The following is a 15390-nucleotide window of genomic DNA, read 5'->3' as shown; positions in this document are numbered from 1 at the left end:
AATAAATCGATAGTCTGTTGAAGATCCAAATAAAGCAAATGGAATCATAGGTACAGAATATCGATCCGATCTTATAATAAAATCATTCGACAACCCTAAGGTTAACAAGCATCCAACAAAGGAGACATTGACTGACAACTCCGGACAGATCCCTTCGTACAACAAAACAAACTTAGCTACAATACGGACCCTTATACAGATTTTATTGCTTGACTAATAAATAAACCCACGATTGTGGGGTACGTTCGATAAAAATATGATCGGAGAAAACTAGTAATGCCAATAATGCATTCAGAGCGGTCGTGCGCAGAAATAAATGAAATCATATTTCTGCGGATCGATATGACACTGCCATTGTTGATCGTACACCTCTGAAAGTAGGTAATTCAAAAAAATGATGTGGAGTATAAAATGCTACCGTTAGTTTACTTACCTATTACGTTCAAACTTTTATTTTATTTTTTTATTCAAGAAACATAACATCAAACTGTAGGAAAGACTTTTCTTATGTCATGTCTTTCATAGCTCCATATTGATCGCAGCTAATGTAGAAGGGGGAGAGAATTCCAATAATTTTGCGAGCAATCCCTTCGATCCGAATTAGTACAATTGACCGACGTTGGGTTTACGTTTAAATGCGATTATCGAGTGCGATTGAACCCCAATGACAGATGGTATACACAATGGAGACAGTGGAATGCGCCTTTGTTAGACCAATCCCGATTGATTCGAGTTTTAGGGGCAATTCTGCGTATTCATGCTGCGATCCATCGGCTTACTATCGATTTTTCATCTCCTAATGATGACAGTTTCGGATTACATTCATATTGATTGCACAATAGTGGCTAAATTGGCAGTCGTCGAAAAATTGCAACGTCTGAATTATGAGGGTTAGTTATAATAATATAAGTAGCAGACTCATCAATATGATTAGTATGTTACCTTCTGGTGTTATTGGGCATTGTAATATAGCAAGAGATAGTAGAAAAGGAGAGAAAGGAAGTTTTTCATGCTATTAGTTGCTCCCGCCGGTACCAAAACTATTTAGCTCTAAAATTTTCAGTACAATATCGCAGAGTAATTCTTTATTCCAGTTACTTGGCTATTCATTGTGATAAATGTTGTAGAAAGTTACAATTTTATTACCTATTCTTAAGGTGAAACTAAGTGCTTAGCATGCGCTTGTCACTGGTTTAAGTATAGTCGCGTGTTCTTCATACAATGCCGGTGAGAACATGCACGCTAATTGGATTAGGGTTCTAATTTTACGCATATTATCTAACGTTTATCGCATAAGACGTGTTTTTAAGATCAGAAATCCAATGTTATTCGATGTCATATTCACAAACTACGTCAGTATAGTTTAGTTTTATGAAAATTCTAGTTCTGATTTAAGTAATGGGATTATCCGAAATTATGAATTGGATCAATTGGATGATGGAGCGACGACCTGGTTAAGATCGCGGGATCGCGGTGGATGCGGAAAGTACAAGACTGGTCTGAGCGGAGAGCCTTGGGGGAGGCCTGTGTCCAGCAGTGGGGACGTCTTTCGGCTGACATGATGATGATAATGATGAATTGGTTAAATGACAGCAAGTGATTCAAATCAAAAACTAAAACTTAATTTAAACTTTCATTTTATAGGGCATGATGTTCGAAAGGTAAGAGAGGGTCTGAAAAAAATACGAAATATCACGTGGATATTGTTTTGAAGTAGTAACTTAAATTATAGAATGCAAGTAAAACCTGATTTTTGTAGACGCTTTTTGGATTCAATGTTCACTACGATGGTAATCTGATAACCCCGATAACAATACCAACTGCCATAACTATTTGATAATATGACTTGAAATTGTTAATAATATTGAATTTTCATCGATCTGCTCGATCACACAATAACACATTTCTTTTAATTGCGGTGACCAATTGTTGGGTCCACAACGGGCGAGGCAGACCTTTTCGGTGCGATTTTGAGCCCGGTGTCGAAGAAAATCATGTCTCATACGCTTGCCTCGCGAGGCGGCTCGCACAGTGAGGACCCAGTTAATTAAATAAAGAATTCAATGTTTTTGCAGCAAAAAAAAGTTCTAATTTCACAGTGCACACTAGCTTGAATCTTATAATTTTAGATATGGATAGATAATAGACACGCATCTTAATTTTACTGGTATATTGACGAGTGAAATAGCGATAAGAAGACAAACACTCGACTAACAGAAGACACTGTTTCAAAGACGTGACAGGAGACGGGTGATATTGATAATTCGGTCTATATTTCGAAGCTAATACATAGAACAGTTCATCATGGAGCTCTTCTAGTTTGCAATCTATTTCAAAGTCAAAGTCAAAATATCTTTTTTCAATTTAGGCTATAAACAAGCACTTATGAATGTCAAAAAAAATCTACCACCGGTTCGGAAAAACCTCTGTTGAGAAGAATCCGGCAAGAAACTCAACGAGGTATTTTTTTTAAACAGATTTACAATATTATTAAATGATATCTATACATCACACGTATTTAACACAACTTTATTTTTAACACATTTCGTATAATCATAGTCATGTTTATGATGAATCAAAGGCTAGAGCTAGATAGCTTAGTAGTTAGTAACCCTGAATATGAACTATACAGGGTGGCTCATTTAGATCGGTCAGAATGGGAAAGTCTGAAACTATAAGACATACGAAGATCTGTTCTTAGGAACCATGTCATCGATTTTAGTAACAAGACAAAATACATTCATACATTCACAAAAAAACTTGCATTCAGCTCGGGAACCGAACCCAGACGTTTTAAAAATAAAACTTACATTATTAAAGAATAATACAATGCATTTTATTAATTGTATGTATATACCTACCATGTTTCATAGTAACATTAATTGCTTATGACCTACACTACCGATATCCAAATAGAAATAATGTAAGTTTTATTTTTCAAAACAACTGGGTTCGATTCCCGAACTGAGTACTTACATGTTTTTTTTTCAAATGTGAAAGGTTTCGCCCTAGTACGAGTGGGCACTTATGATGAAAGTATGATGAATAAGAGGTTTGTCGGTACTCGAGTCATGGATGCCATTTAAATTTTAGTTAAATTTTATTTTAATTTTATTTTACTTAATGCATTTCTAAATATCCCACTACTTAAATATAATAAAGAGTCTATTTTGATGTCCATGCGTAATTTTTGTAACTCTTTAATGCTAATACAGCGTCTGCTAGACGTATTTAAATTTGGAACATAGATAATAACTTGGAATTACACCATACGATACTGTTATACTGGAAAATTGCACAATTCTTCACAGACAACGACGTCGGCAACGTTCGGTCGTTTACATGATCATTACCCAGTACTTCCAGTTGGATCTAGATCTAGACTAGACCAACTACAATTGGTTTCAATTGTTGCACACCCGCGACGCGATATTGATTTATTAAAATGTGAACGTCGGTCCTGGAAAGCGACGTGAAAATGACGTGATATATTCTTATGCTCATGAAAGTTACCATTTAGGAGAGGGCATTGAAGTCCAAATTGTCATCGTAACGTTCTGCGGTTAAATAGCACTGTCTAGAGTTTCCAAGCACTTACCGTTTTGTGGTAAAATGAAGCAAATTACACAACGCTGTCAAATTATGTGAAATTAATAAAGAAGCAAAATGTTTCAATGGTTCATCCTTACATAACTTCTAAAATTACTATTTAATCCCCTGTGCAGTTTATAATTTACATACATATTAAATAGCCAGAGCAAATTGACGGAGCTTTCATTATTTTCAAATTAGCTATCCATCCGATAAAAATTGGTAGCCACATTTCTAAGAAGTCAGTTTTTACAAAATTAAGGGTCCAAGCGAAATTGCTGGCTGAGATTTCGGTGAAACAGGAATGTGAGCCTTAAATCATCAGTAAGTTTTGCTTACCAATCAGGTTTATTCTATCTCTCTCAAATCAATGCTAATTATAGTAAAAGAAACTGATCAATATCTGAATAATATTAATAGTGTAGGTACAGTCGAACCAATTGATTCCTGACCCACCGTAGAACAGTCTCACAGTAAGTGTCATACATAATGAATTCCCTTGCCAAACACTATGACATCAATATGACTTTTTCTACAAAAAAGTTCCACAGTGGGTTCAGTTTATTCGATAGTACATACAGCACATGTTAGTTATTTATTATTACTTACTCCATCGATCGATCCTATCGTATTCGAAATCGAACACTTTGAAATTGAAACTTCTATATTAAATTGCTTACGACCGACATCTTTATTTATAAACAGTTGTCAAATTACTGATAACTTTTTTTTTATTCGACTGGATGGTAAGAGATCACCACCGCCCATAGACAACTGCAACACCAGGGGGATTGCAGATGCGTTGCCAACCTAGAGGCCTAAGATGGCATACCTCAAATGCCAGTAATTTCATCGGCTGTCTTACTCTCCACGCCGAAACACAACAGTGCAAGCACTGCTGCTTCACGGCAGGATTAGCGAGCAAGATGGTGATAGCAATCCGGGCAGACCTTGCACAAGGTCCTACCACCTTACACCACTTTACATTTGATTGTCTTTATCTATCATTTTATACGTAGAATATGGTAGAATGCAGCTCGACATATTATGTTTCAGAGTAATCTGTAGTCTTCCTTCAAGAGTGTTAGCAATCGTTGCCAGTGTTATTATGTAACAATTAAAAGTTTAGTTTTTTTTATTTATAGGTTAGGCTAGCTTATATAATTTTTGTTATTGCTTATTGTTATAAATGAAAATAGGTACCAACAAATAAAAGTTGTAAAATTAAATATTGTATTAAACTCGCTAAGATTGCTAACAATTCCATACGACTACGGATTAGCCCGAAATATACGTATATTGTGATGTAGGGCTCAACTATACTTTTATACGTGTTTAATCGGTTTATTTCACTGCGCTGGGTCTCATAGTAGTTTTATGTTAAAACTGATTGCTAATTGGTAACAATTTCACAAAGTGGAACAGAGCTGACTTTCATTGCTGAGGTGGGAGCCCCATTACTCCCAGTGGATGGCAAATGAATAAGTCTTCCCTCATTAACTGCATGTGACCTACAATCAATAACAATTTCATTGCAAATATTTAACTAAGGAAAACTAACGGCTTTTACATAGAATAACAGTTCTCAGTTTTGGTATTAAGTAAAGAGCAACCGTTTTAAATTTTGTTATGCATTTTTGATATGTATATTAGTTTTAAACACAAATTTATCAATATGGAACTATTTTATTTACAGAGTGGCTCTATTTACAACAGAAAGTAACTCGTACAATGTGGATTTAATAATAATCGATTCGCGATAAAAATGTATGTCGGGCAACAAATACTGTCTCTTTATCAAGACTTCATGAATCAAAGTCTTTTAAGTGGGTGCAGTGAACGACCTCGAAGTAAATATGGTCCTGCAGAATTACCTGTGCGGATGACATGATCCTTATTATAAAAGTAAAAGGGTGAAGAATTCAACGGTGACTAGTCAAGTAAATCAACAACAGTTTGAGAGGTAAATATGCCTGTGGGCGAAGACGTGGACGGTGATTCATTGCGGATGGAAGCCTCACTTTTAGATTTATTAAGTTCTAAAAGCATTACCTCCTCAAGGTTCATCAGTGTCGACGAGCTATATCCTCCTTCTTGTGTAATATGTATTATATACCTACCTAATTGTTGGCAATAAACGCATTTTCTTTCTTTCTTTCTTTTTCCATGTTCTCATGTAAATAACGTACTATCATCGACGGTGTCTTTGTTATCTAACTCTATTCAGCCCGCTGCTGGAATATTCACATGAGCAATTGTTGAAATTATAATAACTTTACTTAATTACATTAGCATTTATCTTTCCCCAAATTCTGTTAAACAAATTCATAACGTAGTATGTTTTGTTTGATAAAAGTTTTGCTATTTGAGCTCTATTCACATCTAAATCTTTGAAGATTAAAATCGTATGGACCATGAATTATTTCAAAGAAGACACTGTTTACCGTAAGCAAACCTTGTTACATGCTCGTTTTAATTATGAGAAATGTTTGTCCATTTTGGGGTTTAACGTACGGGTAATATTGACATAATTTTAATTCGTTTCAGAATCTTTTAGTGTCCTTGCACTTGGCTTTCATTTGTTAGTAGCGACAATGGTAATAAATTATCGTTGTTTGGTTGCATAATCGTGTATTGCAAAATTGTATAATTATTCAGAATAAATTACTGATTGAGAACAGTTTCTCTTCTGTTAATTGGTAGAATTATATGCTAAAATGTTTTTTGCTTCACGCCAAATGGGAGGAAACTTGTATTCTAACGTGCGTACATTAGAACACAAGTTTCCTTTCTAAGATTTAAAGAAAATGAAACTGTAAGTGAGCAAAAGCACACTCTTGTCATAAAACTGCGCTTGGTAGGTATTATGACAAAACGCATATTTCTTTCAGAAGTTTCTTTACGACGAATTTAAAGTGTAATAAGTACAGTAAAATAAACTGAAAATAGCTATGTCGGTGCAATCATAGCTGGCATTTTTACGATTCTACTCCGAAGTATGAACTAAATTATTGGAGAAACAAACCGATTGGGTAGCAAACGCTACACTTAGCACTAAATAACAATATTTTCTCGAGTTTCTCACGCAATACTTTCACGATACGATTAATATTGCTTTGAAAAAGCTTTTAGAGCACTCAATCACACCACACAGTTATGGATCAGTCGACAAATTCTAATTTATTCAGAATTATACACAAAAAATATTTGGAAGTTCCGTTTCCGGAGCTTTTTGAATTGAACGGCATTATTTTTCCTATTTTTCTACTACCAAAAAAAACGACGTAAAAATATTTTATTTCACTCATACCTCCACAAAGTAATACCTGAATCAATCAATGCTTCTTGAATCGAATAAGTATTGGGATTCGGTTGCTTATTTTAGATCATATTGTGTATTATCTAGATTTATCTAACTATGCATCTGAATAGTCTCAATCTTGCAGTACAAGAGTAGTCTTTAATGTAACAGTAAGCCCTGCAATTATACGAACCATTCATATTGGACTTTCAAATTATCCAAAGGCGATTAGTAGAATCGGGAATTGAATTTTAATAGGCATTAACTTACGCTGCTCAAAGGCAATAAAGAGCATTGTGCTAAAACGGCTTCCGAAATAAGTAAATGAAGTTAGTAAATTGGTAGCTATTCCGTTCATGAAGATAGGAAGTACGAGAAAGGATATCTCTCGTGTTGAGCAACTTCAACTGCTAAAATTTCCTAAAATATAGAATTACACGAGCCGTTAACCAGTAACAGCCGGAACTAGATAGCGCAATATAAAATTAAATATCAGCTCCAATTGAAACTGACCTAGAATGAGCAATCAATCATACTCTCATTGTTTATTTATCTATGCGGCGGGTCTTGAAATTTTGATAAGTCGGAGTGGGAACTGTATCGGACATCTACGTGCATTTCTATTCCAAACAATTCATAACACCCCAATGTTATGCTAGTTCATCTCGTTTGCAGCTAGAGGGCAGTGTAAATTAAGCCAAGCTTGAACCGATAGATTAGGGTCTAAATTGTTAGGCAATAAATAGTCTCCGTACATAGTTTAATGCCTAATCTAACGTATGCATTAATAAGGCCTGTGTCATTTTGTCTAACGCACTCGAAATGACAATCGCTTTCACTACTTCTTTCTGTCACATGATACAGAATAAAGAAAGAAAAAGGAGAAAGAGAACCATTATGGTCGATCGCAGCAAGCGGACGCGTGTTACACAGTAGGGCATTTGTGTCAGGTAACCCGATTGCAACTGGAAAGCCTGCTGAAAATTGTATTTTTCTGTTTCCCTTGTAACAACAGAGTGTACAGCGATAAAAGCAATATTTATGCAGCCCTGTTCCTGTTGTGGAAGTCCGCAGCTGGTCTGAGCGTCATGCGTGCACATGCATATTCAAAGATCAGTCAGTTTCCATTTCGCGCGCGCGTGTAATCGGAAACACATAAACCAGAGCCAGGCGAATGAACACCTTAATACTAGTGTCGGTAACTACATAATTACCTACGTAACTACGCGATAATGGTTTATTCATTTCTAAATTACTCCAACGAGGAAGAGTTTGCGGACAAAAAAGTGTAACTTAAAAACAAAACAGTATCGCACGCGGTAAAGTGTGACGGCGATATGCCGATTGCTTAACGGAAGAAAGTGATGGGTGCACGTCACGAATGTGCTGACAGGTGGTACAAAATGTTGGTTACTGAGCTACCGTGTCAAATTGGTGGATAGGAAGTCGTTGATTAGGCATGGGAACCGGGAAGAAAAGGGTAAAGGCGTCGATTACCGAATTAAGTTTGGTACTGGCAGTTGGAGTAAATAGGTATAGGAACTGCAAACAAAGGAAGATACTTTAGTTGCTAATTTCATTAAAACAAACAGGTCGAGTCCGAGTCGAGTGTTCCATATATGTATCTAACAACGTAATACTATACAATTATTGCACTGATTAGAAAAGAAACCATAGAGTTGTTTTTACAAGCTTTTTATATTATTTGGCTTTCTCTGTTTGTTGTTATTTTTGGGTCAAATCTTACAAGCTCATTTTGACCCACTTCCAGTGGTCAGATTGACTTGAAATTTGGTATACACACTATACATACATAGCTAGAATGCCAATGCAGGTACAGTCAGCAAAAAAGTGTGTGTTAAAAATGTTTTTTTTTATCATAAACTTATTTCAAAAGCAAGTGTAAAGTGTAAGTTTGAAATCGCACATATATTTTTTAGGTGTGCCATACTAATGACAAAATTGTGCTTTGAGACCGGACCGTTCATGTCAAATTTATTGATTGGATGACACATCAATTTGGATGTGATCGTGTGAGTTAACATTTTTCTTTTGGAGTAGGTACGGAACTCTAATAAAGCCAAACAAATGCCGAGACAATTTTTAAAAAATATCGCAGCATTGTTACTCTATTTCCTGTGGTTTTATGTTCAAGGAAATCGATTACGTTTGGTTGGGTAGGTTGAGTACGTTATCTAGGTATATTTATTTCAGTTGCAATGCAACAATAAACAAGCAATCATAGGTTAACAATATACTTATTAAGTATGTACATACACATACACCTAATATAGTGCAAGCTAGGTACTTAAGTTAAAAGCAAGTAAGCTTAAAAAAACAAGGAAGAAAAGAAAAAGCAGTGAAAAGGCAGTACTTAGTTCCTGATCCTAAAAAAACCGGCCAAGAGCGTGTCGGACACGCCCGAAATAGGGTTCCGCAGCCATTACGGAAAAAATAAGTAATATTTTACTAAGGATTTCGTTTTTTGTACGGAATATTCCAAGTTTAGGTATATTTCTCAAACTCACTCACACTCACAACATTTATTGTCAAGAAAAACACACTACATCACAACAAAAACACAGTAAAAACATAAATAGGAGAAGAGAGGAAAATAAGAGACATTGTGCTGTAGTGTGATATTTTATACCTTAGGCTGCTATTTACTCTTAAAATACTAATATATTATTTATATATAATAATATACTTACTATTTAGAATTAGAGCCGGGTACGACGCGGAATGGTGGTTTTTAGGTTGTAGTTTAGGTCTTAGTTTGTAGTTTGTATTAAGTATAGTTCAACCAACAAGACCTCCAACAAGATGGAGCGACGACCTGGTTAAGATCGCGGGATCGCGGTGGATGCGAAAAGCACAAGACCGGTCTGAGTGGAGAGCCTTGGGGGAGGCCTATGTCCAGCAGTGGACGTCTTTCGGCTGACATGGTGATGATGATGATGATGATTAAGTATAGTTTAAGTTGAATTTATTTTTTTCACTTACTTATTTTAATTTTAGTTGACATTGTTGGTATAATTTAATTTTCTTTAATAAAGTGTACATAATTAGAATTTTTTATTGTACCATTTTGGCGGCATAGTTTACATTATATATATATTCGTGCAAAGTTACAGCTTTCTAGCATTGATAGTCCCTGAGCAAAGCCGCGGACCGACAGACAGACAGACAGACAGACATGGCGAAACTATAAGGGTTCTGTTTTTGCCATTTTGGCTACGGAACCCTAAAAAGGACAAGTTAATCTCAAAAAGTACCAAACACTAGTGACTTTTCACTTTCTGTCATTTGAATTTGAAACATGTCGAGCTTTAGGTACTAAGTATTGTTTTGTTGTGTACTACTGCGAAGTTACCTCACAATGAAAGATTGGATCTGCATAAGAAATCATAAATTAAATATCGGAACACGTAATTAGGTAAGTAGGTAACTAACAGTCAGATAAAAAATTCAATATTGATTGATTCAGGTGTTAGGTACGGACGTAAGTACTTTGTAAAGGCCCATGCTATGACATAATATATCTTCCTAATTAAGTATAGTAATTAGTCGTAAGTACCTATCTAAACACTAGCTCTCGAATTGAGTACATAATCTAAATGACCCAAGCAGGGTAGTGTATTCAATTAATTATGTGGGCAGAAACGTAACACCATTACATACCTGGTGTCTAGGGGACTGATCAAACGGAACGATTACATTACACCAATGAACTGATTAATGGGCAAGTACGTCAATAATTAAGTAGTCATATAAATACGTTACACACAATATTTAACCAGTATTATATACAATAACAAAACAAACATGCATAGCGAAATAATTGTGGTACCTGTTAAAAACGCCGACGATCACCATAGTAGAAAAATCCAAATAACTCAAGAGAAAATCCTTGTAACACAACAATCCCAAAACTCGTTGACGTGAGTTTCAACTGAAAATTTTCACTAAAATTCACATTTTCACGACTTCTTATTGGGTTTGAAATTTCCGATGCGCGAACGACGGGAGCGTTACATCGCAACAATCGATACGTGCGCAAGCGGCGGCGAGCGGCGAACTACTGACGCGCTGATTGGTCGAGGGAGCCGCATGGCCCGGGCCGGTGCTCCTCGATGTGAAGATGCAGCGCGTGCGCATCAAAATCAAACGGACAGGGGGATAACAAATAAAAAAATACGATACTCAGGTAGCCATTTTACGATTATTTTTTCTTCTTTTTAAGTAGGCAATTAAATTTGCTACAAGGAGTAGGTAAGGTACCGTTCCTGTGAGCGTACGATGGCGTAAATAGGAAGGACTTTACCCTTTTTACCCGACTGCCCGAAGAAGGGTCATTAACTACCCACTTATGAAGAAGCCACTGATATACCTACTTAAGTTAGGTAGGTACTTGACGATACTTAATAAGTACTTAATTAGTTATATTAAGCAGTAGGTAGGTATAAAGTAGTGGTTAAACAGGTAGGTAAGATAAGATACGAACTGTGAAAAGATTTCATTGACTTTATATTTATTCGTACAAGCGCTTGGTCTGAAACCGCTCTCCACACGTAAACAGTAAACACGTAAACAGAAGGTTAGGTACAGATACAGGTAATAAGTAACTGCTGTAACGGGACACTAATTAGCATTAACCCTTTCCGCTCGATCGGATCCCGGCACGTAGAGAACTTCCGTCCGGGTCATTATCTTGAAAGTAGTTTATTTATTTCGCGCACCTACATAACGTCTATCTATCTATCTATAACAGCCCTTATAGCGCCCGTCTTCGGACATAGGCCTCCTATATACTTTTCCAGTCTTGCCTATCCATTGCCACTCGCATCCAGTTTACGCCAGCTTGTTGCCGGATATCGTCTGTCCATCTTTTTGGTGGTCGTCCTCTACCGCGGGTGTTAGCATGGGGTCTCCACTCCAGGACTCTCCTCGCCCAACGACTGTGGTACATTCTGGCAATATGTCCTGCCCATCTCCACTTTCTGCGTTCTATTTCTGTTATAACGTCATTCACTTTAGTCTTCTGTCTGATCAACTCGTTTTTCTATTGCGGGATCTTTTTGGATTTAAAGAGGGTGTTGGTAGCTGCAAAAGCTGCCCATGCTTGACCAACTCTGCGTTCGACCTCCGCTACCTGATCCTCCACCCCGAGAGTGATTTTATGGCCTAAATAGATGTAATGATCAACGATATAAAGACCTACATAACGTACAGGTTATTATTATAAGTTTAGACATTCTGGTCATCATGAATCAAATACAAAGGAACTTACAGGAAGCACGGAAATAGCAATAAAAACAAGTGGTAGAAGTACTGTAGGTAACCAAATAAATAAAATATGTCGATCCTCTTTTCCCTTCGCTCCTGTCTTGGCAGAGCGGTCGTGTGGGGCGTCCGCGTCGATGCGGTAGAAGCGGACACAGCTCTCCGCACAATATCCTGCCATGTGCATACGCCATATACTGTTGGCTTTGGCAGACTGTATTGTATATGTATAATAGGTATGTACCTATCCATCACCATCATCATCGTGTCAGTCGAAAGACGTCCACTGCTGGACATAAGCCTCCCCCAAAGCTCTCCGCTCAGACCGGTCTTGCGATCCTGCGATCTTAACCAGGTCGTCGCTCCATCTACTTACCACCATAAATACCGTGTACCGTGTACCTTCCATAAATTTATACAATAGGGAACCTCAGTCCCTCTTTTTGCTTCGGGTTAAATTAAACCAAACAAATGTCTTCATTAAGGCAACATAAAAAGATATATTTATCGTAATATTTTGTCATAGAGTTGCGTTGCGAGTTTTCAGCCCGGCAAAACTAAATCTAACTGAGCAGAGTTCCTCCAACTCGCAAATGATATTAAGTTTGAAATAATCCCAAACGATAATTATAACCGAAAATTGGATTAAAACTTTGGCGATAAACTTTGGTAATTTAACATTTAATGCTTCAGCTACATAGACATAGGTACAGTCGGTAACGAAAGTCTTGATCAGATCTAGAAACATCAAACGAAACACTAACTTCTTAGTAGCTTGTACGTTCCGTATGGCATTGTCACTGAGCTGAGCAGTATTTTAGCTACTTACATAAATACAAAATTGCGCAAACTCTCTAACTATTCTTAGCATCGGCCTAGTATATCAAAAATTAAGGGAACTGATATTACATATCACATAATTCGTACTTCTCTACAACTAGCTTTTGCCGTGCCTTTGGCTTCGTCCCCTTAACGCATTCACTGCCACCGACGCACATATGCGTTTTCGGAACTTCGCCCAGTGCCGCTGACATAATTATTCATACATTTTGAACGCACATGTGCATCGGTGGCACTTGTGGAAGTCAGGTGGCAGTGAATGCAAGAACAAGGAATAGGTTAGCAGTGGGGTGGAACTGTAAGCAAAGCAACTCGATTTCTACCGGGTTGCTTAAATTTAATACTTCTTCACATCGTGGACAGGTCAACTAACTGTGAGTTGGTGAACTGTAGGCTAGTTACGCTATCTCGCGAGAATTTAGAAAAATCCTCTATATCGTAGAATCTACAATCTGTCTATATGAAGAATTTGTTTCCTGCAGAGACTAGTGGCTAGGCTATCCTTTGACAGTCAGAAAGTCACGGTATTTATTTACCTACTGGTAGGTAAGTACCTAAGCTTCTACCAGCAGCCTTTCGCAGATCGTCACTCCACCTGGCCGGAGGGCGTCCTATACCCTAACCTAGCTAGTGGTACCATCAGCCAAATATGTGGTCTCCATCCACCCTAAAGTTGATAATCGTTTGCATGTCATAACATAAAACAATAATGCCAATAGAGGTGTCCGTCAACTTGACACTTCAACTTTAGTTAGCGACGATTCATTTGATAGGAACTTGTTTAAAAATTGATAGACCATTTATTTGGCTGATCGTACCTGGATGAGTGCAGCCGAAGACAGTGCGCAATGGCGTTCATTGGGGGAGGCTTATGTCCAGCAGTGGACTGCGATAGGCTGATGATGATGATGGTGATGATATTAAGTATGTCCCGTATCTTGGTTGAACGGATTTTTAAAATCGTATTACTTAGAGTAATACGTTACTTGTAACGCTACCTTTTACGCTTTGAGGCTATTTTATTTAAAGTATTTGTGAGTTGGTTAGGTAGGTACTCATGCTTATTGTAAACAACATTATTTGTTATTTTTCAAAAAAGGGTCAATCGTTAATCAGGCGTATAACTCGCACATGCAATAAGATTCGAATACCTTCAGAAAAAACTGATAGGCGTGTAATGCATTTGATTTTCTTGGATTCTTCTTACTTTTACAGTAGAGAAATATCTTTTTAACACTTTAACTGTCCGTGCATTACACCTACCTAATGCACCTTCAAACTAGCTCTGTCTCGTCTGCGTCACGTCAGAAATGGATGATTCTATACATTTGTGCATTACCTGTAATATACGGACCTATCGACCCATAACAGTGGCGAAATTGAGGAACAGTGAAATTTAACCCTTTGCACTGATCTGTCTGCGAAAGGTCGATAGTAAAGCTGAATACGTCGAACAGAGGTCAGGACACAATGGCGCTCATTGGTGGAGGGAGGCTTAAGCCCAGCAGTGGACTGCTATAGGCTGATGATAATGATGACTGATGCCAGTTGTGGCCGTAAGGTTCTGATGTCGCAATAATATTACAAAAAATTCAGATACATTTCCAAAAATGCCACTAATATTACAAATGCGTAATATTGAAAATGCGTGCCTGCGTGTTTAATCCGAATTCACGCCACAGAATAGATAATAGTTGTTCACGCTAAAACGGCTGGACGGATTTCAATGAAAACAAAAATGAAAATTTAGTGCTATCTCGGAATTTCGAATCGACGGCCAGACCTATTGGTTTACACGACCGAAGTCGCGGGTAATTGCTAGTCCTACTTTCTCCTAATATTATAAATACGAAAGCCTTTATAATAAATAACTTTTCATGTCTAAACCCCTGAACGGATTAAGATGGGATTCGGTATTGAGTCCCAGGGAAGACCATAGAACAGTTTTTATGCAGGGAAATTAAGTAGTTCCTGCGGGATAGTGATAAACGAATCTACGCGGACGGAGTCGCGGGCAACAGCTAGTGATTAATAAAAAAATGTACTGATACTGTGGATCTCCAAATTTTCCAAGCTCGCAGGTAATTAGCGAGTTTATCGACAGTGATCATTTGACTGCATTCGTGCAACGTGACGCGACTGAGAGCATTAGCACAGAAAGTATTTGCAAAGTCCGTCATGCAATAAATACGAGATTTTAACGATTCGTCGATTCATAATTACTTCGTAAAAACGTTTAGAATGTTTAAAAGATTCGATATTAACAATTTAAATGTAATGTTGCTTCGGGGCACCTAAATAAAGTAGCTAGTGAAGAAAATCGATTATCTTCTTGTTTCAGCGCCATCTCGTATTTTCGGAGTTCGTTAATCACA

General features: G+C 37.2%; 1 protein-coding gene across 6 annotated transcripts in view; it reads right to left on the bottom strand.

Annotated features, from left to right (window-relative positions):
* Window positions 1–15390, bottom strand: part of RapGAP1 (Rap GTPase activating protein 1) — a 365817-nt gene that overhangs the window by 213462 nt on the left and 136965 nt on the right. The window contains exon 1 of one of the 6 annotated variants that reach the window (XM_074105812.1): window positions 10743–10960. The exons of the other annotated variants lie outside the window; for them this stretch is intronic. The gene's annotated coding sequence lies outside the window, so the exon portion shown is untranslated. Of the gene's footprint in view, window positions 1–10742; window positions 10961–15390 lie in introns of those variants that run through there. 6 annotated transcript variants of the gene reach the window in all.

Source organism: Choristoneura fumiferana, chromosome 23, assembly GCF_025370935.1.
Source record: "Choristoneura fumiferana chromosome 23, NRCan_CFum_1, whole genome shotgun sequence".
In the NCBI taxonomy this organism is placed as follows: domain Eukaryota; kingdom Metazoa; phylum Arthropoda; class Insecta; order Lepidoptera; family Tortricidae; genus Choristoneura; species Choristoneura fumiferana.
The sequence above is the reverse complement of the archived record's forward strand: the minus strand, read 5'-3'. Positions and strand labels throughout refer to the sequence as shown.